Source organism: Scyliorhinus canicula, chromosome 1 (genome assembly GCF_902713615.1).
Source record: "Scyliorhinus canicula chromosome 1, sScyCan1.1, whole genome shotgun sequence".
Lineage (NCBI taxonomy): Eukaryota > Metazoa > Chordata > Chondrichthyes > Carcharhiniformes > Scyliorhinidae > Scyliorhinus > Scyliorhinus canicula.
The window spans coordinates 231,514,609-231,540,482 of NC_052146.1; positions in this window are offsets into that span (position 1 = coordinate 231,514,609).

Here is a 25,874-nt window from a genome sequence, read left to right on the forward strand (position 1 = left end):
AAATATATGGTAATGGGGTTTCTGACCTTTCACGGCAGGAACCCCATTACATCCTTGGCGAGGGACGGGGACTATCTCACCGGGAAATCCCACCGGCGTAAATGCCATTTAGGGACTCCCGTTGGATTCTCCGCCCTCTTCGGCTTTCCTGCCCGCTGAAAACAGGAGCGGATAATCCCCCCGTCATATTTCTGTGCCATATATGACTGTATGTAAACCTGTTCTTGATCTTCTTCCCGCATCTAGAGATGCATAAGGCAGACACTTACATCTGTTTCCATAGCTATTTTGTTTCCTGGTACAGGTTTTTACCCTGTTTCTGGAGGCTTGGGGCACCACTCCACATCAAACATAGCTGATTAGGAAGGAGACTATCCCGCTCTTACTGCCTGCCATTGGCACATTGGAAGGATTTATAGGTTGATATTCAACCTGGTGGTCACATTATGAATGCGCCTACCGTGGCCATCAAATCCTGGCGTGGGGCTCGAACCCAGAGCTTCTGGCTCAGAGGCAAAGATGCCACAAGACCTCCCCATACCTATTATATAACTTAATTTACTGTAAGACAATAACTGGGGTACCCTGATCGGCCCTCCACCACTGCCAGCGAGGACTGAAAATGTTGGCGTTCAGCCAAATCTCCATTCACCTCAGCGGAACCTGAAAATCCCATTGACGTGAACGGGTGGAGAATTCCGGTCAACAAGCCACAATAACTCCTGTCGGTGTCATTTTAATTGGCAAAACAATATGAATATTATTCCTTTTGTGTAAATTCCTATTAGTCTTGTGGAATATTATATTTTGTGACAGAAATTGTCATTTTATTTTCATTCATAGTACAAAACACCCGCTATCTGATGAGGATATTTGTATCGTTCCTGAGCCAAATCATTGAATTCACCAGTCATTGGATGTATAGTTACAGTTCAGTAATGTTATAAATCGGCAACTGGAGCACCACTTCAAGGCTGCTTGTGATATTCCCTTGTGGTTCTTATCCAAAGAATGCACTCACAAATCAACTGCTTCGATGCCTTCACAGAGCAGAGACTAAAGCAACAATTTTCTCTCCTTTTACTTTAAAGCCACTGTACCCCAAAATTATGGGCTGGTTATCACTTGTCTAAGGACAGACTTATTTGTCAAAAATGCTTCTTGTGCGATCCGCTTTGAAGATACAGGAGTTAACTGTTCTTGAGGTGGAATTCAATATCAGTAACACATAGTCTGTGAACTTCAGATGTTGAACTCTGACCCTTGCCCCTGGATTCCTGGCAATCACTTGTAGCAGAATTCAGGGGCAAAGAGTGAAGGTTAGCGCTGTGTGCAAACTATATGTCACTGCCATTGATAGCTTTTGCAAAAAAAAAGTTTTGTTAAGCACACTCTTCAGGGATAGCAGGACATGTATTTCACTCCCATCCTCTTTCTTTCTCTCATCACAACTGACCCTACAGTAACAGATTCAATGTTGCTGCTATATTTATTATGAACACATGTTTCTAGTATACCAGAAGCTGCAGTGCTTGCACAAGTACTTAAAATAATCATTATCCTTTTACCTGAATTCAACAAAAGTAACCCTGACAGGATATTGGAGTGCTTGAAAGTGGTTTTAATATTAATTTACAACAGTATTTCTCACTAACTGATGTTGAAGTCCACAATCCCAATAAATGACTTTCTAGGATTGCTGTGTTGGAATCCCACCACCTACCGCATAGAGACAAGCTGGGCTTTTGCCCCAGCGATTGTCAATTGTCAAGCGAGGCTAAGGGATCTCAAGGGAGGAAAGGAATCAACGTATAGGGCCAGTCGTTTGCAAAGTAGTTCTTTGCTGGAAGGATATTTTCAGTTTTTAAAAAATGTTTGGCCTGGGATGACTGAGTAATGTAATTGTATTCTCAAACCTTTTTCTGGAGAAAGAAGTAAAGGCACTGAATTCAATCCTACCCCAGTTAACATTCTGCAGTTTCGCAGGCCTAGAATGAATGCCTAGGTACATGTAGAGCTACAACTCTGCCAAGAACCACAGGTACGGGGGGTGATAAGCCACAGTTGGCCTTCTGGCATTATAAATGCAACTCTTTTGCAATAAGAGGCCTCGGCTGAGATCGCATTCATCCTTTCAGTGTTACAAATTTCTTCTAAAATGAATACAACTGAACTAGAAAGAACAAGAAAGTTGGGGATGTGAGGAGAATTTATGTTATTCTATGTCAAGTAAATCATAAACTCAGGGAAAAAAATGTCTTAAAATAAAGCGCTGAGTAAAAAACGTGTAAAAATGTGAGGTTTTTCTGGACACAAATTTAAATTTTTTAAGTTTTATCCTCTTTTACGATCTTTCCTTTGCTCTGTTGTATTTTGAATCTTGAAGCGAAAGATTGCTGTGACGCCAGACAATAAAACAATTGGTAAGTGCAGCAAATAACTCACACATAGAAATATATGGCATGCATCAGCCATCAGTGCACAGCATTATTAACATTGTCATCCAGGAAATGTTGTCCGTTGGCAAATTTACTCTGCACATTGCAATATTGTCAATGGGTCTATATTGTCTGATCTCAGTGTAGTTTTCTCTCGAGTGGCAAGAATCAAGTGCAAAGTTGTCCATTAGGAACCGAGTTTTGTATTCCAGTTAGATGTGAAGGGATGAATTTCTGCCAATTGCCCCCTCACCTGAAAACGAGCTGAGACAAACCCAGGAAAATGGTGTGAATGGAATTTTAGCAACTTTCCTCCCAAGAATTCCATGGCTCACCTTCCCACCAAAGCGATAGTGGACAACGAGGGAAATCTTTATGGAAAATCAGCCTCTAGGGTTAAGGACTGGGTGTCATGTGTTAATAACAAATCATTTTTTTTGTGAGTCAGCTCATTTACATGAGTATTCCCAGTGCCAAATGCAGATTTAGATGTGTGAAGGCACCCTATTCATGGCGGAAGTGGAAAATTGTGTGTCGGGTGAAATTTAAAGGAATGAAGACCATTAAAGGATGGCAGAATATGGGACACAAATTATTGTAACCTTTGAAAAACAGCAACCCATTGATGAGACAGCCAAAATATGAATGTAAAGTAAAAGTCAATGTGTCAGCATGTGATAATTTGGAGGACATAGCCCGTTATTACTGTTACTAATTGTAACAACCCAATGATCTGTGTTGCTGCAAGTCTACTTGCAGTGGATTAGTACCACTTTATTATTGACTTAGAGCTTGCAAAGCCAGCTCCTTGTGATCAACGCCAGACAAGTGTGCTAGAATTTGAAAATGTACTTAGAGATATATTGGGCAATGCTGATTCCTCGTTGCGGGGCTAGCTGGCCCCATGGTCATAATAATAATCACTTATTGTCACAAGTAGGCTTCAATGAAGTTACTGTGAAAGCCCCTAGTGGCCACATTCCGGCGCCTGTTTGGGGAGGCCGGGAGGGAAATTGAACCCGGGCTGCTGGCCTTGTTCTGCATTACAAGCCAGCTGTTTAACCCACTGTGCTAAACCAGCCCCCATGCAGCAAACCAAACATCCCTGCTCAGTCATTCAAAAAGATTTAAAGAACCTCACACTTAAATAAATTGCCCGCGCACCTCAAAACAAATATAACGAGAATTTTGACGCTGAGTATGTTTCTTTTCACCCAGTACCACTTAAAGCATGATATGCACTGATTGACATGCTTACAAAACAACCATCCAGCATTAAAAATTGTTGAGTCTTCATGGATTACATTCACGCCAATTGGTCTACTGTTGTAGCCTTTCCCATGGGAATTGAAACCTTCCCATGCGGTAAACCTTTGTCAAATTAAAGTGTGTGTAACTTTGTCTGCAGAATGTTAGTGAACACTGAAACATGCTTTGTGCATACCAGAGCCCAGCAATATTGTTTTCAATGAACGGTAATGTGAATTGGCTTTATGTGGGTCGCCAATGTGTCCCTAAAAGAAGAATTGCAGGACTCTTGTCAGCTCTCCAGTCAGATGGCCTATCTCACTCTACTTCCTTCTCTATTGTGCACCCTGTTTTTTTCTAATACCCAGAAATGTTATTGGTTATGGGGAAAACGATTGATTGCGTTGTTCGCCAAGGACCCAGATTACCCAACTGTCTTTATTGCACTGTTATCAATACATGCTTCCAGCAATTTATCACACAAAATTAATTGGATCTGAAGGATGAGGAAAGAAATCCTTCTCCGAACATTTACAGTGAGATAGCCCACTCCAGCAAATTTTAAGCTGAAAGAATATACATGCTAATGTAATTTCTCTTCCACATGCTGATAGACGTGTGGTATATTTCTTGTATTTTATGTTTTTATCCAATGTACTTAGGGCACCCTCTGATCAAATCAAAGAGACGACATTAACAGTTCAGGGTGACGGAAGTTTGACATCCGTTAGTTCCCACCTTAAATCCTTCACGGTATTTGGCACTTTGAAGGAGAAAAGATAGTGGGATTTCAAAAATGCAAGGAAAGCTATTAGTCACCACCGAGTCCATAATAACGGACCATTCACATCACACTCTGAATATTTACAAAAGGGAAATTAAAAGATGTGACAGTAATTGAAATGCAAATCGCTTATTGTCACAAGTAGGCTTCAATGAAGTTATGGTGAAAAGCCCCTAGTCGCCACATTACGGCATGCCTGTTCGGGGAGGCTGGTACGGGAATTCAACCGTGCTGCTGGCCTGCCTTGGTCTGCTTTCAAAGCCAGCGGTTTAGCCCTGTGCTAAACCAGCCCCAATTAATCATAGAATTAATCATAGAATAATAATTTTGCTTATTAAGAAATGTTAAATATACAAAACAAGCATTTGGTGAGACATTGATGCAAGAAGCATTAATGTTTCATACACTTCTTGGGCTACTAAGACCTCAATACGGAGGGTAGGACGTTTGCCCGGATCCTCAATAACATTTACCTATATAGTGATGCAATGGCTGAAACTTAGGGCGCGATTCTCCGCTGCCCACGACGGGTCGGAGAATAGTGGGAGGGCCTTACCGACATTTTTCCCGACCTCCCGCCATTCTCCCCCCCCCCCCCCCCCGCCCCCCCACGGCCGCCCCACGACACGAATCGCTGCTCGCCGTTTTTTCCCCTGGCCGATGGGCCGAGTTCCCAGGCCTTTACGGCCGTTTTCACGAACGCAAACACACCTGCTCTCACCGTTCGTGAAAACGGCCGCAAAGTGCCGTCCCGGACAACCATGGCACCGATTGGTCTCGCGATCGGTGGGCACCGATCGCGGGCAGCGGGTCCGATACCCGCGCACTATCTGTTCCTCCGCCGCCCCGCAGGATCAGTCCGCGGGGCGGCTGAGGGGCATGATGGCCCGCGCATGCGGGGGTTTGACGAATATGCGTGATGACGTCATCCGCACATGCGCGGGTTGGAGCCGTCCAACCCGCGCATGCGCGGGTGATGTCATTGTGTGCGTCAGCCGCCGTGACGCTTGGCGCGCCGGCTTAGCGATGGTCGCTAAGCCCGCGATGCCGTGCTTCACGGGGCCGCGCTGCTAGCCCCGCCTGGGGGGGGGAGAATCGGGTCCCGGGAGGGGGCGCGGAGTCCCCGGGCAGAATTCTCCGCTCCCGGGAAAAATCGGGAGGGCCGTCGTGAACTCGGCCGAGTTTCACAACGGCCTCGGAGGCCGCTCGTCGCCCCCTATTCTCCCCTCCCGGCGGGGCTAGGAGCGGTGCTCCGTAACTCTCGGACGCTGGGCGGCGCGCCGAGGGTGACGCGATGGCGGCGCCTATGTGACGTCAGCCGCGCATGCGCAGGTTGGCCGGCTCAAACCCGTGCATGCGCAGCTGACGTCACGATGGCTGACAGCTCGAAACCGCACATGCGCGGTGGCCGTCTTTCCCCTCAGCCGCCCCGCAAGACGTGGCTGCTTGATCTTGCGGGGCGGCGGAGGGGAAATAGTGCGTCCGATTGAGACGCCGGTCCGACGATCAGTGGGCACCGATCGCGGGCCTGTCCCCTCCCGAGCACAGTCGTGGTGTTCATTCCCCACCAGGCCCCCTACAAGCCCCAAAACGGGCATCTCACGCCGATTTCACGATGGCAGCAACCAGGTGTGGTTGCCGCCGTCGTGAAACGGTCGCGAACGGCAGGCCGCTTGGCCCATCCGGGTCGGAGAATTGCCGGTCGCCGTGAAAAATGGCGAGCAGCGATTCTTCCGAGCAGGGGGTGGGAGAATCGCGGGGGGCGCCAGGGGGTCGTGAAATTAGTCAGGGGGCCCTCCCGCGATTCTCCCACCTGGCGTGGGGAGCGGAGAATTGCGCCCCCCCATGTCTGATATCTGGAGAACCTTGAGCCTCAACCATCCAGGCATGGGGATGTCAACTACCTTCCTTCCCCTCACACCCAAAATGGCGATGGCACAATGTATAAGTCACTTTTAGCCTTTATTTTATATATAAAGTCCAAACAAATAATGTTATGCCTTTCTGAAACTTTAGAAAATAATGAAAACAACTAAAGGCAAAAAAGAGGAAAAAAGTAAGACCAAAATTACTGAAAAGCAGTTTTTACTCATGACCCAACCTCTTGACATGAAGTTGCCATAAGAGTTTAGACGAACCCCGAGAATTTAAGTGTTTTATATACCTTTTGTGGTTTTCAAAATAAAAGCCATAAACAATTTTGTACCACTATGTTCTTTGAAAACAATTTGCACAGTGACTGATCAACAAAGGGACACATTTCTTTTCGTTTACTAATTTCAGCAAAAAAAAAAAAAATCCTGTTAGAAAATGTCAAAAGAATGTCCATCCATTCTGGGAATTTATCCAATTCAAAAGCAGGTTCAAAGACATGGTGGGGAAAAACAAATGTTCATTTAGACCTTGCTGAAGATCAGTCACAAGGATTGCACATGGTGGAATGTAAACACAAAGTGATTATGAACCTAAAGTTAAGCCTGGCATCAAGATTTTCAACTATCACAACATTGACAGGACTGAACAGTACAGGGCATTTACTGGAGCATGGCATGTACATGGTGACCATTTTCACGAATTATAAGTGTCAGAGGCACAAAACCTCAGAACAAACCATCTCAAGCATATCTATTACAACAAAATCAAATTTGGCATGCTAGATCAACGACCTAATGATAAGACAAATGAGGGTGTGATAGATGTAAAAGGGCAAGGGCAGCAGATGCATGGGAACATCATGTTATGGATGCCAGACCAGATCCCAACAGTGGCTAGGATTCTGTACCAGAATAGGGGCAGCAGGGTAGCATGGTGGTTAGCATAAATGCTTCACAGCTCCAGGGTCCCAGGTTCGATTCCCGGCTGGGTCACTGTTTGTGTGGAGTCTGCACGTCCTCCCCCTGTGTGCGTGGGTTTCCTCCGGGTGCTCTGGTTTCCTCCCACAGTCCAAAGATGTGCGGGTTAGGTGGATTGACCATGCTAAATTGCCCGTAGTGTCCTAATAAAAAGTAAGGTTAAGGAGGGGTTGTTGGGTTACGGGTATAGGGTGGATACGTGGGTTGAGTAGGGTGATCATGGCTCGGCACAACATTGAGGGCCGAAGGGCCTGTTCTGTGCTGTACTGTTCTATGTTCTATGTAACCGCAACTTTTGTTTTATTTTTAAGACTGCGTGGTAAGATCAATTCGCTCAAGGAGTGATTGCACAAGAAATAGGGCTCGGTTATTTTCACAAACAAAACTTCATTAAAACAAAAGAAATACAATGTTTTAACTTCAAACCTTTTTTAAAAAATTTAGATTACCCAATTATTTTTTCCAATTAAGGGGCAATTTAGCGTGGCCAATCCACCTAATCTGCACATTTTTGGGTTGTGGGGGTGAAACCCACGCAGACACGGGGAGAATGTGCAAATTCCACACAGACAGTGACCCAGAGCCGGGATCGAACCTGGGACCTCAGCGCTGTGAGGCGGTTGTGCTAACCACTAGGCCACCGTGCTACCCTTTAACTTCAAACCTAACAAGAACAGCTGACACGTATCTCTTAACCCTAACACATGATTTCCCATGAAACAGCATGTAAAATGAGCATATAGCTCTCAACTCCACTTACACAGGTAGAGAAAAATGATACTTGCATTTACAGATTTACAGAACATGGGTGGGATTCTCCACCCCCCCCCCCCCCCCCCCCCGGTTGGGTCGGAGAATCGCTGGGGGTGGCGTGAATCCCGCCCCCGCCAGCTGCCGAATTCTCTGGCGCCAGGGATTTGGTGGGGGCGGGAATAGCGCTGCGCCGGTCGGCGGCCGCTAGCAGCGGGCTCCTCGACAATTCTCTGGCCCGCGATGGGCCGAGTAGCCACCCGTTTTCGGCCGGTCCCGCCGGCGTAAATTAGAGTAGATGCTACTGGTGGGATCTAAATACCTACTCATCATGCTATCGGGCTTTTGATTGCCCAAATCCCATGTACACAAAAGAACAGGGCCATGCTATAAATGTGCAATTAAGCTCCAAATTATGGACAAAAGAGGCCATCATACTCTGTGCTGGGCTAATGGATGTTCAGATCCTGGAGGACAATGGATCTTGAGTAAATTACTCCGGCTGAACAGGTGTATCCTGTTTATTCCCATTAACGAGGTTAAGTTTGAATGGGACAATGTAACCCAGGCCAGGTGTGGCCGTATCCCTCTGACTCAGTGCTAGCAGTTTTACCCTCAGTCTGTTAACCCCTAAATTACATCTTCAATCCAGTTCCCTAACTTCTCCCTATTGTAACACTCGACACCTGTAAGCCCCCCTCTGAGTCACACACACCATCCTGACTTGGAACTAAAGTGCCGTTCCTTCACTGTCGCTGAGTCCAAATCCTGGAATTCCATTCCTAACAGAGCTGTGAGTGTAGCTGCACCAAATGAACTGCACCGGTTCAAGAAAACAGCTCAGCACCGCCTACTTTAGGGCAACTAGGGATGGGCAACAGATGTTAGCCATGCCAACGATGTCACACCCCATGAAATAATGATATAAGGACAGTGTATATTGCACTTCCTACTACTGTCAGTGAGGTGACCAGTTCAATCAGATTTCATGCTGTGAAGTCTGTGCAGGAGCTCACAGGGAACCTTGTTGCTGAAACACTGACCGCCAAAAGCAAATTTTATTTAGGTTCAGCCTTGCAAGAGGGAAGGCAAGCGGGAAGGCCCAACATCATGGTTTACATGGTCAAGATTTTTATTTTGTTTTAAAAAGCGTCAAAAGCAAATTCTGGTCAAGCTATTATTTTCTGCTATTAAATGTGGGAATAGCTGACAAATAACTTTCTTTCCAGATTCTACTCATATAATGAAAATACACTGAACCAATGTCTCCTGCAAAGCATCATACTTTATCTATATCTGATCCAGTTTATAAAATTGAGCCAACATTTTTGAATTTAAACGTAGGAAGATCCTACATACTCAAATTGAATAATTACATTCAATCTTTAGGCACCAGATTTTGATGCCGCGGGCAACAGCTTTTAAACCTGGCTATAATGGGGACACATGAAAGCAAATACAATCAGTGCAAAATTGGAAATGGAATAAATAGCTGAGAGGTTGACGGACTGAATTAATATGTCAGTGGACAATCAGAGTGAGCATTGCAGTAAGAAATACATGTCCAGAAACACTTTTAAAATTAACTTAATTTAAAAGGTCTTTCATTTTTTATGTAACAGCACAGATTAATTCATTGGTATTGCTGTGGAGTTTGAAGGTGGTAGGACAGAATGCCTGGAGAGAAAATGTAATTGCCTAGACATCCAAAGAGCAGTTGCAAAATCCCAGAAAATTAACCAAATACAATTCCAAAAATCAAGATTTTCAGTGCAGGAAAGACAGACGAAAAAAGACAGAAGAAAATTCAGCTCACATCTCCCGTCAGACATTGCAACACTCCTCACTGTTTACAGTTGCTTTTAAAGTAAATGGGCAGACCCATCAATTTTCTACCATGTAAATGCACTGTTTTAGTCATTCTTGTGGTCGTTTTCTCTTCTTCCCCCACAATATGTGTGCCGGATACAGCTTAACAGACCAGCAGAGTGGATCGATGAACTTCCCTGTGCCTTTGTCTATTTCCATTTGCTTTGGGGAAACCCTGGAGCTACATCCAGATATGGATCCCAGAGGAGATTGCCCTTCGACTAACCCTTGTATCCAGCGTGCCTGCCGGAAGAACCCCGCCCAATTGGGCACACCCTCCATGAACTTGCCCACGAGGCCTTTCCCTCTTTTATGCGATCGTCCCTTCTCCGCTCTCCAAACAACCCCCACCCTCATGGTGGTATTAACCATCTTCATCCTTCCCAGGATTGGCACCCCTCTCCACTGCAAGAAAGGCTCCTTTCCCCACCTCCCCTTCAGTCATTCCCTGTGTCCCTTTTCCCCACTTTCCTTAACCCCTTCCCCATCCCCTTTGCCTCTTCCCTTCCCCATTCCCTTATCCCAGCCCCCTTCCCCCACTCCAGGTGAATTAGGTAAGTAACAAAACAGGTGTAAGTGTGACTAACCATTTGGAATGCATGTGCAGGATTACCTTCAAGTCTGATATCAGTAGCACCCCAAATTCTGCCATTTATTTTTCAAATAGCTCCTGTAGTGAAGAGTACGGCAGGTTTTCTTCAGGTTATTTAGACCATTTCTCCGAATACATTCATGAGCAGAAACCCTGGGCTGTTCTCTGTCTTCCCTAGTCTTGAAGCACTCAGAGAGTTATAGGGTGCAATTTTCCCACCGCGATGCACCTGCACCGATCTCGATGCGCTGGGTGCATCGCGGGAGAGGCCCAAATTGGGCTTCATGACAGGCTCAAAACTGCATGCAAGTTACTTGACCTGCAATGTCTGCCCCAATCTGGATGGGTGTGACCCAGATAATCACATTAAATTCTCCATTAATCTTAACTGATGCTCGGGTGGTTTGAGGCCGCATTCACCTGGTCCCCGGGACTCACCTGTAAGGCCTCAACTGGGCACTGATTAGTACTGGTCACCACAAGCGGAGATTAGGCATGATGGCCATTCTGGGGGTCTCGGAGGCCAGTGGAGACCCCCGTGTGGTCAGGGGTAGGGCAGGGAAGTACCCTGACAATCCCCCTGGCATGCGGGTACTCTGGCAGTGCCAACCTGACTGTCAGAGTGCCTGATTGGCACTGCCAGGGTGCCAGGGCACTGCCCACATTCTAGGCTCCGTGCCAGGGTGCCAGGTTGGCACTCTCAAGGTTCAGGTCCTGAGAGGGAGGGATTATGAAGGATGGGGGGGGGGGTGGTGAAGGGGGTATGAAGGAGCTTCATTAAGGTTGGGTGTGTTCAGGGGGATTCCTGAAAGGGCCCTGAAATAAGGGACCCTCAGTGACCCTATAGTGGGGTGCTCACTTAGGTGAGGTGAATGTTGCCCTAAGGCCATAAGACCATATGACAGTAGCAGAATTGGGCCATTTGGCCCAAGAGTCTGCTGTGCCATTCAATCATAAGACCATAAGACATAGGAGTGGAAGTAAGGCCATTCGGCCCATCGAGTCCACTCCGCCATTCAATCATGGCTGATGGGCATTTCAACTCCACCTACCAGCATTCTCCCCGTAGCCCTTAATTCCTCGCGACATCAAGAATTTATCTATCTCTGCCTTGAAGCCATTTAGCGTCCCGGCCTCCACTGCACTCCGCGGCAATGAATTCCACAGGCCCACCACTCTCTGGCTGAAGAAATGTCTCCGCATTTCTGTTCTGAATTTACCCCCTCTAATTCTAAGGCTGTGCCCACGGGTCCTCGTCTCCTCGCCTAACGGAAACAGTTTCTTTGCGTCCACCCTTTCTAAGCCATGTATTATCTTGTAAGTTTCTATTAGATCTCCCCTTAACCTTCTAAACTCCAATGAATACAATCCCAGGATCCTCAGCCGTTCATCATATGTTAGACCCGCCATTCCAGGGATCATCCGTGTGAATCTCCGCTGGACACGCTCCAGTGCCAGTATGTCCTTCCTGAGATGTGGGGCCCAAAACTGGACACAGTACTCCAAATGGGGCCTAACCAGAGCCTTATAAAGGCCCAGTAGCACATCGCTGCTTTTATATTCCAACCCTCTTGAGATAAATTGACAACATTGCATTCGCTTTCTTAATCACAGATTCAACCTGCATGTTTACCTTTATGGAATCCTCGACTAGCACTCCCAGATCCCTTTGTACTTTGGCATTATGAATTTTCTCACCATTTAGAAAGTAGTCTATGCTTGGATTCTTTTTTCCAAAGTGCAAGACCTCACATTTTCATGGCTGATATGTTTCTCATCCGCATGCTCCTGCCTTCTCCCCATAACCTCTGATCCCCTTTTGAATCAGAAATCTACCTATCTCTGTCTGAAAGATACTCAGTGATTTGGCCTCCACAGCCTTTTGCAGCAAAGAGTTCCACAGATACACCACCTTCTGGCTGAAGAAATTCCTCCTCATCTCAGTTTTAAAGGATCATCCCTTCAGTCTGAGGCTGTGCCCACGGGTTCTAGTTTTTCCTACCAGTAGGACTCCTGTCCCTGGCCAGGCAACATATCCCTGTCCATCCTGGCCATTCTCCACACCCTCCTCATTGGATGAGGTATGCCGTTCCCCCACCTCCTCCTCCACATTTCACCCCTGTGCAGTGTTGTGGAAGACGCAGAGGCCATAATGATGCGGGCAACTCTCCCGGATCTGTACAGGAAAGCCGCTCCAGAAGCGCATCTTGAGGATGCCGATGCAACACTGGATGACACCCCGGGTCGCTGCATGGGCATCATGATGGCAGTTCTCCGCGTCGCTCTGAGGCCTCTGGATAGGCGTCATCAGCCACGACCACAGCGGATAATCACTGTCGCCCAAGAGCCAACCATGCACCCGAGTGTTTGTCTCGAAGGGTCAGGAACCGTTCAGTTCGCCATGACAAATGCATCATGTACGCTGCCTGGATATCAGGTACAGACCAACTGCACATTCAGGAACTGGAATCCCTTCCAATTTATGAAGCACACCCCCTCAGGCGCTGGTGCCAATAGGGGGACATGTGTCCCATTGATCACCCCCTGGACATGGGGCATGCCAGTGATGGTGGCGAATATCACTTCCCGGGAATTTGGTTGTCTCGGTCCACTCTGAATGTAATGTATTACGCCGCCTGGGCATACAGGGCATCCGTCATAGTGTGGATGCATCTGTGCATGGAGGTCTGGGAGATTCCGTACAGGTCCCCACTCAGTGTCTGGCCGGAAACCGTGGCAAAAAGGTTTAGGGCGACCGTCACCTTGATGGCCATTGGGAGCAGGTGTCCTTCCACATTCCCCCGTGGCTCCAGATGTGCCATGACCCGGCACAGATGTTGCATGGTCTTCCTGTTCAGCTGCAGCACGCTTGGTCAGACTGGTTCACATATGTCAGCCACTGCCGGTATACACGAGGATTGATGCAACGCCTCCTCCTTAACTGTTGTGCGACAGGCACTCCATCCCCACCGGCTGGCCCCTGCTCCTCTGGGACAGGCTCCTGTTCTGCAGGATCCTCTCCGACCAGCTCCTGCTCACGCAGCCTCAGTGCTTCCGACAGGACTGTGGTGGCAGTCTGATGCCAGCCACACCCACCTGTACACCAAAATCCATTATCTGCATGGGTAAAGGACAGGCAGGTTAGCATGGTGAGTACCCCATGCCCACCCACTTCCAACACTGCTTTTCAGGTGCATCACAACTGGGTAGATCCTTCCCTTTGTCAGTTTTTGGGAGAATTTTATCCAGTTTGTGAACCACAAATGTAGTTGAAGGATCAAACATCGTGGCCGAGATTCTCTCAGCCCTGGGCCGGGCCGGAGAATCCCCGCGACTAGCGTGTATCGCGCCACGCCGCCAGCGTGGTTGGCACGGCGCCGGTTGGGGGCCACTGTATGCAGCCCCCCCCCCCCCCACCCCTGCCCCGCCGATTCTCGGCCATCATAAAATCCCGAGCCCACCGGCGCCGTCCACACCTGCTCTCAGACGGTGGGAACTCGGCGTGGCAGGGTCGGGGGGTGGCCTGTGTGGGGGAGAGGGGGTCCGACCCCGGGGGGGCCTCCGATGTGGCCTGGCCCGTGATCGGGGCCCATCGATTGGCAGGCTGGCCCCTCTGGCTGGCGGCCTCCTTTCTTCCGCGCCGGCCCCTGTAGCCCTGTGCCATGTTGCGCTGGGCCGGCGCATTGAAGGGAGCCAATGCGCATGCGTGCATTGGCGCCGGTGCCACTGGGCATGTGCGGATCCCGTGGCGCCCAGTTCATGACAGGATCATCAGCTGGAGCGGAATGAACCACCACTCCAGTGCTGTGCTGGCCCCCTTGTAGGGGCCAGAATTGCTGATCCTGAGGCCGTGTTGACGCCGTCGAGAAACGCAATGGCGTTTCCGACGGCGTCAACACTTAGCTTCAAGATCACAGAATCCCGCCCGGCATTTTCTTTATCGATGCAGCTCAGTACTAAACCTTGGAGTGTATTTATCAACTAGGCCCAATTTAAATTGATATTTTTGTTGTTTTTGTTCAAGCATTAAGTGCTGCTGACATAATTTTGAGCTTTACCTTGGGAGAGTTAACGAGCCAAATCTTGCAAAGGAGCTAAATTGACAGAAACAGCTGCACACATACCAACTGTCTGCCTTTGACTTCGTCAGTCATTGTTCTGATGGCCCTGTTGACGATTGTGGACCAGAATTAGCCCTCAGTGACAGGAATGAATGCTGGTTTCAGTGCCTGTCATTCCCTGCCCAAGGACAGTATCTGGAGGGTCATTTCGGGCTGAGACGAGCAGGAATTTCTTCACTCAGAGAGTGGTGAATCTTTGTAATTCTCTATCCCAGGGGGCAGTGGAAGCTTAATTATTGAGTGCAAAAAAATGGTGTGGGGTAGAAATCATCCATGATCTAATTAAACTAGCATCATAAGAGTCCCTAGCATAGGGTGGCCACTTACACAGTTGGAGGCAATTTCCTCCAGACAGGTGTCATTCGCCACAAACGCAGTTGATAACCCTTGTTGTTCAAGAGTCAAGCCCTCATCAGAGGGTGTGCCTCAAATGTGTTGGGCACCGTCCAAGTGTGCCAGGATGTATGCGTCATGCACGCTGCCTGGATACCGGGCACAGACGTGCTTGTTGTGCAGCTGGTGGTCACACACCACCTGCACATTCATGAAGTGGAAGTCCTTCCGATTGATGAAGGGACTCCATGATGATCAGTGCCTATAGGGGACATGTGTCCATTTATCACCCCTGGACCTGGGGCATCCAGCGATGGCACCGAATCCTGCTGCCCTGGAATCCTAGTGGGCTCGGTCCACAATGAAGTCTATATAGTCTTCTGCATGGTAATATAGAGCATCCATGGTGGTGCAGATGCACCTGTGTACAGATGTCAGTGATATCGCTGTCAGGTCCCCACTTGGCACCTGGAATGACCCCGTGATGGAAAAGTTCAGGGCAACCGTCACCTTGATGGCAACCGGGTCAGGTGTCCTCCTCTATATTCCCGGGGTTCCATGTGCACCATCATCTGGCACAGGAGCTGCCCAGTCTCTCTTGTTAGTCGAATTCTTCAGCGACACGCTCGGTCCGGCAGGTCCTCGAAGAACAGGCGCCGTCGGTTTACACGTGTCCTAATGCAATGCCTCCTTCACTGCTCCCCCGCCGGCCCATTAGATGGCTGGCTCTCCAGCCTCATCACCTGGCCCCTGGACCTCTGAGGCAGGCTCCTGTTTGTACAGGGTTACCCCAAGCAGCGTCTGTGTCTGCAGCCTCAGTGCGCCCGTGAGGACTGCTGCGGCCAGGCAGAAGGCAACCATTCCTGGCTGGACTGTGAAGTTCATTCTCTGCAGGAGGAAAAGGGCAGACATGTTAGGATGGTGAGTACTCCATGCCCATCAAAGTTCAAAAAGCAATTTGGTGGCCCACAGTTGCCCTACAGCTCCAGCCACCGCATGTCCCCCCCCCCTCCCAGTCCCACCCCCATCTCTCGACTGTTTCCCCCCAATACCTTGCCTTCCACACCCCACCTGTGGCCCCATCAGTAACTGGCACCAGGGGCCTCTAACCCCACCACCCATCCCTGTCGGCAAGGGTATCGGTGGCTGCTGCAACCCATGTCAGCAATATACTCTGCGGCCCCTGTCCTGCTCCCTCCAGTGGGGTCTATTGTGGGTGTCCTCCTTGGGAGGACCGTGTGCGACCTCAGGTAGGTGGCCTCCTCACACTGTCCTACAGCTGCAGGATGTCACGACAGTCACTAACTGCCTCCAGCAAGACTATAAGGCACGCATCCAAACAATGGGACGAGACTAGCTCTGGGCATTTCTGTCACACCTGGCATGGGCTATGGGCATCGATGCCATTCTGGAGACAATAGCAGAACTCTCAATCAAGTGAAGTGTCAAATATATTAATACCACAGCAGCTACCTGAGGCTCTGAGCACAGACGTCCAACCTTCAGCAAGCTCCATTTCAACCCAGAACAGGCACTTTTACTGGTCCCAGCACCCGCCCTGCTCCTACCCCTGATGCCAGTGCTGAGCCTCTCTCAGTTAATTAGCCCGCCAGCATAAAAATGACTTTGGGAGCTGATCACGAGCAGGAGAGGATTTCACATCTGCTTCCGGTCCTACCCCATCAATCACATCCACCCGCCAAACTGAAAATTCAGGCCATAGACAATAACAGCTGATACCTTTATAATATCTTTAACATTGGAAAACATTCCAACATGCTTTACCATAGTGTTATCAGGCAAAAAAGGGTGCCAAACCAAAGCAGGAGATTTTAGGAGATGTGATCAGAAACTTGGTCAAATAGGTAGGCTTTAAGGACAGCCCAAGGTGAAAGTAATGGTGGGGAAGTGGGAATGTTTTAGGAGGGAAATTTGGACCATAGCTCTTAGAAGCTGAAGACATGATCACCAAAAGTGCAGGAAAGGAAAGAGAGATGTGTAAGATATCAGTGCTGGAGGTACAGAGTTTTGAGGGGTGCTGGAGAGTGTGGGGTTGGGTGCTTCAGAAATTATGTGGAGCGGTGATGCAGGAAGGGCTTTAAATACATGGATGATCATTTTAATTTGCAGGTATTGGGGGACTGGAAGTCAATTTTGATCAAAAGCACATGGGTGAGCAGGAGTTGGTGTGTGGTAAGTTATAGACAGCAGTGGTTTACATAAAATAAAGTTTATGGAGAGTGGAATATGGGAGGTCAACTGGGAGAGTATTGGGACGGTCAAGTCAGCAGGTGACAAGGACAATGAGAGGATGGCTCCATCCGCATCCCCCCCCCCCCCCCCCCCGAACCCGGCACCCATTATTTTTTGCCGGGAGGGTGGAATGAGGGTCAGTTGTATTTTGCACATCTGTAGTTCATGGAGGCGGCTATGCATGTACGTTTTGTTGGTGGGATGACAAATACACGACTCATTGGCTTTCTGATATTTGAGCAAAGGCTCTACAGCTGCAAGAGTTATTTGGGGAGGAAAAGTACCCTTTTGGAGAGGCCCAGATACCTCTCTCGGAGAGTTCTAGTGACCCCTTAGGAGTGGTCAGTGCCCTTTGGTATTGTTAAAAGTAGATGTGAATGTACATAATTAACGGATGCACTCAGTGGAACTGTCAAGCTGTCAAGGCATATATAACTCCATATAGTTTTGAAAATTACTTGCAATTACACCCACTGTCCATTGATAAATCCTGAGGTCTATCGTTATAGGGTGTTAGTGCTATATGACAGAGTCCACAACCTATCATTATCCCAGTGGGGTCCTGTACATTCACAGTGTCATTGACAGCTCCAAGAGGTTATAATGTTTTGGTTGGGGCTATGATTACAAATGTTTGTTTTTATAAATGGTTAAGTACTTGAAAGAATTTAAATGTATTGAACGAAAGGCTTGAACTTTGAAAAAGATGGAGAAGATCTTTAACTTAGCAAAAATGGTGCGAGAAGCTCCAATCCAGAAGACCCCTATGTCCTTGCTGACACCGGCCCCTGCCATTTTTCCAGGGATGGGAGCGGTGGTGCAGGGGGATGTGGTTGGGTTGTGCTTTAGACACGTGCAGTCATGGAAAAAGCTGCACATATAAAACTACAGCTACCACCAGTCAGATCTGATCTTCAAAAGCAAGGAATGGGAAATACAGCTTGTGTACTTTAGACTTATCAGAAGGTATAAAGTTTGGAGTTCTTTTGATAAGCCAAGGATAGGGCCAAGGATGCTTTCAATAATGTTTTTTTTTTCTTTCTTTTTAATAAATTTAGAGTACCCAATTAATTTTTGTCCAATTAAGGGGAAATTTAGCGTGGCCAATCCACCTAGCCTGCACATCTTTGGGTTGTGGGGGCAAAACCCACGCACACACGGGGAGAATATGCAAACTCCACACGGACAGTGACCCAGAGCCAGGATCGAACCTGGGACCTCGGCGCCATGAGGCATCAGGGCTAACCCACTGCACCACCGTGCTGCCCCCGCTTTCAATAATGTTGAAAAATTGCAGTGACTGACATAAAAATTCAATCGCTTTGACCCAAGGGTATAGGAGGACTTGGAAGGGCAACCTTTTTTGCACCCAGTGATCCAGGACCACAGGTGTCAGGAAGGAGAATGTGTCAGAGAAGGGAACATTGCACCAAATAAGAAACAAAATGGGGATGGAACCTTCACATATTGATGCCACAGAGGAGAGTGAACATGACCAGAATGAGGTCAGAGGGACGGCAGCAGGCCAGGGGGTACAGGCAGTACAGTACATTGTGCACCTGGAAGGAGGAGGACAAGGAGGAAAACCAACTTCTATCCTGTGGGTGCATCGACCTCTCACGTCATATTTCAATATGACTGAAAACCAATGCAGAAGGCGGTTGAGATGAAGCCAATAAGTGGTCAGCAGCATGTGTGGCTTAGTATAATAACACCTTGAACCACAGAGTATCAATCCTCATGCCCTGCCAATGGTTGTCAAGGTTACTTCAGCCGGTAATGTTTTTGCATTGTTCTTTCCAGGGCTGAGCAGGAGATCTATGTGGAATCTCTGTGTCAGCCACACATAGCTTCATCAAGGCAGTCATCGATGTCGCTTGCTCGGGTGGGGGAGCACGTTAACTTTGTTGATGTGGTGTCTCAGACGCAGAGAGCCACGGGTTTTGTAGCATTCACAGGCTTCCCCTGGTGCAGGGTTGGACATCTCCACCTATGTTGCAATCAGGGCTCCAACTCAACATGAAAGTCATTCCATCCCTGAATGCAAAGGTAGTTTGTGACCACAGCAATGTTTGCTGGTATATGTTCATGCAAGGTTCCCTGCTAGTTGCAATGACTCATTCATAATTAGGAGTCCCCAACTGCTACTGCTGTTCCAGGCACCTATGCAGATCTGTGGATGGCTTCTGGGGGCCCTTAAGGTGGTTAATGTCCACTTTTAGCCCCAAAAAGAACTATAACAGCAGCTATGTGGTCACCTGGAGTACAATAGAGCAGGCTATTGGCATTTTCAAAATGCACTTCAGGTACCTTAACTCAGATGGAGCTCCACACCTACTATGGCTGATTCCCCATCCGTGATAGCCATCTGGATAAGTATGCTGGCTACCTCTATGGCTGTATGCTTGACTGAATGAATGGTCTGCAGTCTCGCTGACCCACTCCCAGTCTGGGCCATCTCCATGATATTCTCTGCTCTCTTAAACTGTAAATTCAACATGAAGTTATGTTAGCCTGATATATCGTGCAGCCAGAGAGAAATCTCTTGATTATGTCTGTGCATCACAGTGCTCATTCTCATCCCCATCTATCGGAGCAGCTCGGACATATAAGCCTCCATGCTTCAGCAGAGGTATATGCCAGCTCTCGCTCCTTAGCTGCAGCTTTCAGATGTGTTCCTTATAAGGGTCCTTCCTCAATTCCCTCAATTCCCCCTCATATTTCTTTTTGCTGTTATCATTTTGGTCCATGGATGCTTCATGGACATGGATCTTTAAACTGAACAGGAGAAACAATGAGGAATCCAAAAAGGTGCAACATAGTATTTGATGCTAGCATTCGAACAGGAGAACTCAGACTTTGTCGCACCCGAGAGATGGGGTGGGACTCGGTTCAATTAGTTGGCTAGTGGCCAATGAATTGGATAGAAGGCCGTATTCTGCTCATTAAAATGTGGTGATTGACTACTGCCTTGGTGGGATGATTTCCAGAGACTTAAGGAGTTCAGTTTTATATCCTGGACACTCAGGGGAAGGAGCTGCTCTCCCCCCCCCCCCCCCCCCTCTCTTTCCCTCTCTCTCTCCAAAAAGGCTGTGAGTGCTGTATTTTGGAAACTGCAGAGACCTGAAAGAGTCGACAGTGAAAACCATTACAGGCTGCAGACAGAGACCTGGATGTGAAAGCTTACTTTGAAGGAAGGTCTGCTCAGAGACAACCATCTGAAATAAAGACTCTTTTTCCTTTACTTATTATTTTCACCTTTCTCCTCCCCTCAAAATCTGGACAATGACGTCTCTCCGAATAATAATAATTAGTATCACAAGTAGGCTTACATTAACACTGGAATGAAGTTACTGTGAAAATCCCTGAGTCGCTACAGAATGTCCAAATCACCTAACAAGCACGTCTTTCGGGCCTTGTGGGAGGAAAACGGACAATCTGAAGGAAACCCATGCATACACAGGGAGAACGTGCAGACTCCGCACAGACAGTGACCCAAGCCTGGAATCAAACCTGGGACCCTGACCCTGTGAAGCAACAGTGCTATCCAATGTGCTTCATCCCACCGTTAACGAAACACGCCCCCTGTTGAGCTGGTGCTCTGAGGAAGACATGCATGCCATCAATATCTCCCTGAACCAATCACTGCATGGCAGCAATAGCTGAAACCCCAGCAGCCCAGGCATCCTGTTGGGTCTGGTCCAGCTTAAAGTGGATGTTGGTAGCTGCTCCGGCCCAGCAGGCATCCGTCACATCTCGGATTCAACTGTGCATGAATGTTTGCGAAAACCCGCCGATGTCCCCTGCAACCAGCCAGAGGCATCAAAGTAGAGTGCAGTCATCAATGTGATGGCCACTGGAAGGGGGTGTCCTCCTCCTAGCCCTCATGGTGCGAGATCTGCCACTATCTGGCACAGGTGGCACACTGTCACCTTGGCGAGGCAGAGTTGACAGCGGAACATGTGGTCCGGCAGTTCCTCGAAGGACGAGCATCATGGTAGAAACATGGCCTGATGTGGCACTGCCTTCGTACCTCCTCTTTGGCCTGCTGGGCGGCCGGCATTTGAGCCTAACTGGCTGGCCCTTGCTGTTCTAGGCCAGGCTCCTGTTGTGCAGGATCTTGTCTGGTCTAGACCTAGTGCTCGTGCCACTGTGCATCAGCGATGGCAGCAGCAGCCAGGTAAATAGGCCGAGCAGGTTTTGTTCCAAATTCCATGTCTCTGCAGGGGAATGGGGGAGTGACAGAGACTGTCGCCAAGTTGATGCTTCCCTCAAACATCCAACCCTCGAAATTACGTGGTCATTCTGAGTGTGATTGGTCAGCTACCCTTACGATTCCCCCCAAACACAGTCATCCCCACTCCCCCTGCCCCTTCTAGATCATTCACTTGACACTGCAGCCCTGTCGCCGTCAGTGACTTTCACCTGACCCTTCATGTGAGAAGCCCCTATCCTCACCACCCATCATTGCCAAATGGGGTACCGGTGGCTGCCACAACAGGTGTTAGCAATGGGCTATGTGGCTCCTGTCCTGATTCTCCCAGTGGGGTATACTGTGGGTGTCCTCACTGAGTGGGCCTTGTGCCTTCCCACCAAAACGGCTAATTATTTGGCAGAGACGTTCATACTGTGCAGGCATGTGTGCCAGGGAGGGTTCCAGAGGCCACTGGTGTGGGGTTTGTGTGGGGTTAGCTCTGTTAATCCCCTGCTTCCTCTCCGTTGGAGCTGTGCATCTAAGGAGTGCAATGTGGAGTCCCAACACCTGGTGGTCCAGCGATTGAGTATGGCCACGCCCATCCCCTTGATTATATCGTGGACACATGAGGGTTTTCAGGTGGGTGGGGTAGATGGGTATCTAAATGATCAGGGGGCCTCAGAGCATTTCCAGGATACTGGCAGCAGTCAACAGTTTAAATAGTCAGGAGCCTGTAAGTAACACCTAAGGGGTGAGTTGTTAGTCTTTTACAGCAGCAATGGCTGATTCAGGCATGGCACCCCGATCTGAAAGGGGGACACCCCGAGTTCACACATTTGCGGAATTCTCCACCCGATCGAGACTCCTGGGACGGCATTCTCCCCTACCCGGAGTGACGGAGGGTCCCGGCGTAGGGGAGTGGCGCCAACCACTCAGGGGTCGCGCCTCCCCAAAGGTGGGGAATTCTCCCCACCTTTGGGGGCCAGCCCCGTGCCGGAGCGGTTGCCACCAGAAGACCGGCGCAAAAAACCGGCGCCCCCGGCAGCGGGGCTGGCCGAAAGGCTTTCGCCGGTCCGCGCATGCGCCGGCAGTGACGTCAGTGGCCAGGGGTTCTCTTCCGCCTCCGCCATGGCGGAGGCCATGGCGGCCGCGGAAGAACATAGTGCAGCCAAGGCACTGGCCCGGAGTCTGAGCGGTGGCCCCGATCGCGGGCCAGGCCACTGTGGGGGCTCCCCCCGGGGTTCGATCGCCCCCCGCCCCCCCAGGAAGTGGAAAATCCCGCCAAAAGACCCACGCTTCAACTGCCATTTTAGGAAGAGAACTTCAAAGATTCACAATCCTCTGAGAGAAAATAATTTAGCCTCAGCTCTGGTCTAAATGGTCGAGTCCTTATTTGTGAACAGTATCTCCCCAAGAGGAAACATCATTTCCACATCAACCCTGTCAAGACCTTCAGGATCTCACAAGTTTTAATCAAGTCGCCTCTCACTCTTCTAATGTTCATGGTACAAGTGAGGAATGATAATTAATTAATAATCTTTATTGTCACAAGTCGGCTGGCATTGAAACTGCAATGAAGTTAGTGTGAAAAGCCCCCAGTGGCCACATTCCGGCACCTGTTCGGGTACACAGAGGGAGAATTCAGAATATCCAATTTAGCTAACAAGCACGTCTTTCGAGACTTGTGGGAGGAAACCGGAGCACCCGGAGGAAACCCACGCAGACACAGGGAGAACGTGCAGACTCCGCACAGACAGTGACCCAAGCCGGGAATCGAACCTGGGACCCTGATGCTGTGAGGCAACAGTGCTATTCGCTGTGCTACCATGCCGCCCATATGCAATAGTCTCCAGTTTCCTGGGTAAGTGCAGCTACCTGAACACTCGGGAAGCTGGACACCATCCAGGACAAAGCAGGCCGCTTGCTTGATATCCCATCCAGCATCGTCAATATTCAGTCCATCACAGTGACAGCAGTGTGCACCATATACAAGATGCACTGGAGCAAATCACCAGGACCCTTGGAACAGCACCCTCCAAACCTGTGAGCTTTAACAGGTGGAAAGATAAGAGCAACAGACACATGGGAGCAGCAGCACCTGCAGTTGTCACTGTGCTTTCACTGTGGCTGGGTGAAAATCCTGCAGTTCCCTCGCAAAAGGGACAACACATGGACTGTCGGAGTTCGATAAGGCAACAGCCCACCACCTTGTCAAGGTCATTTAGGGATGGCTAAGAGAAATCGTAGCGTTGCCAGTGACACCCAGGTCCTATGAGATAAATGCAGATGTAATGAGGTGGGTTGGAAGCGTTTAAGGATCGCTTACCCGAGCAATGCGGATTAAATAGTTAAACCCTATCCTGCACTGCAGGGCAGTCCTCCTCTGTGCCCCATGGGTACGGACCACTGTGGCTACCTCCTCCCAGGCTGCAGTGGTCAGCTGGGATGGCCTCCTACAATCATCCCTGGGGATGAGGATACCCAACCATTTCTGCATTGCCTCCAGGAGATGTTCCAAGGGTACATCACTGAAGTGGGGAGCCACAGCTTGATGCCTTCTCCTATTCCTTTCCTTTCTCCTGTTAGCGAAGGGATATCAATGTGCCTTTTAAATACGGCGCCCAGCCATGATGGCATAGTGCCCATCGTCTTGCCCACCCCGCCACAAGACTCGATGCAGAATGCATGTATGCATAACTAATGAGACAGGGAACGCTGAAAGCAGGGTGGGAATTATTCCCTCTTTCTCATCCCACCATGGAACTGATGGTTGGAGAGGAAAATTCCACCCATAATGTTTGTAAAAATGACGTCATATCGAATGTATTTTAAATGTAGAGAACCAGGGGAAATCATTGAAAATATCATAATTCCAATTTGTAAAATAAATAAAAATGCAATTTTTCTATAATCATTATCTCTTTGCTTAAATTCTCTTTCAGGGCTCAAAGAGTTAAAACACTTAAATCCAAGAGGCTAAAGGTTAATGTAGTTCCTGGTTAAAGTGGTTCGCAATAATGGCAGCGGTGGCTTTGGCTGCAACACAGATGCTAAAATATAAAACGAATGAAAAACAAAGGTGGTTTTGATGCTAATTCACAACAGCTTTTAATAATGTTGTTTTGTCGCTTGAAATAATTACTTATTAAGTGTGATTTCAGTTTGGAATGAGATGAAAATGGATTATAAAGAATGTTGTCTCCAATGGCATTTTGGTATTTATTTGCATTGTACAATTTGACTGAAGTTCCCCGTTCAATGTACTTTGAAAATTGTCCAGACGACGTGCTTCAGATGGTATCATGAAACCCAGACACACTAAGCTGACCATAAATTAGCAATGAGCTGAGGCTCCTGGAAGAAGATGCATTATAGTAGTTATAAACCACGAGAATTTATTTAAATAGACAGATAACATACATGCAAATCCCTTCAACGCCATGGCAACCATCTTGATATGTTTTTTTTGCCAAAGGTGGGAGGAAAGGCAATAGTAAAGCTTCTGATAACATTGGAGTAAAGCGTAATGAACTTTGACAGTATATTATTCTTGACCCTGGTCACTCATTAACTCTGAGAAGCACCAACTGGCTGGTTAGCTACAGTTGCCCCGAAGGTTCAGTAATACCTTGTGGATTGGGCACTAACATTTGCGCATTGTTGCGCAGGTTATTCATTGATCAGTACATATTGTGTATTTGATTTGGTTGTGATGTTTTCAGCCTACTAAAAGTGCATGGAGGCATATTTAAAAATTAATTTAAACTGAAATTATGTGGAAGAGTTCTCAATCCCTCCCAGGCTACAATCCTTGATAGAGGATGAGAGTGGCTAGAGGAAAGATTCACCGTGATCCTTGACAGTACATGCTGCTTGCATACTATTCAAATTGCTGCCATTTGTATTCGATTTTACGATGCTTTGAATAATAGAAAACGAATGCTGCTCTGACCATGATGAGTCTCAGTGTTGGGATTTAAAAAAACAGTGCTAAATAATTATAATTAAACATCCTTTTGTTAATTCGCATCATTTCCAGTCAAGTTGGTGCAAATGATATTACCAATTATGACTTTGTGAACTTGGCAGATTAACGAGGCCGCATTCGGGTATCTGAATGTACAAAAAAAGAATTCCCGCCCATCCCATTCACTCTGCAGGAGGCACCGTACTGATGGTGGTAAATGTAACAACTGGTGCCGGTAGCAATGAGGCAGCGGGGCCACCATCTATTATGATAATCAGCCTACCGATACAGGCCAGGAATGTCGTTTTCAAATTGCTGCTCTGTATCGATTTTCCGCAGATGTCGGGGGGGATGAACTTCAGCCAGAAAATGAAAGTCATAATCGTGATTTTTAAACAATCGATTGCTCCAAATGCAGTTGTTTCTGTGTTGCTGGCAGTGCTTTGAAATTCATCCTGAAATGCAAAATGCT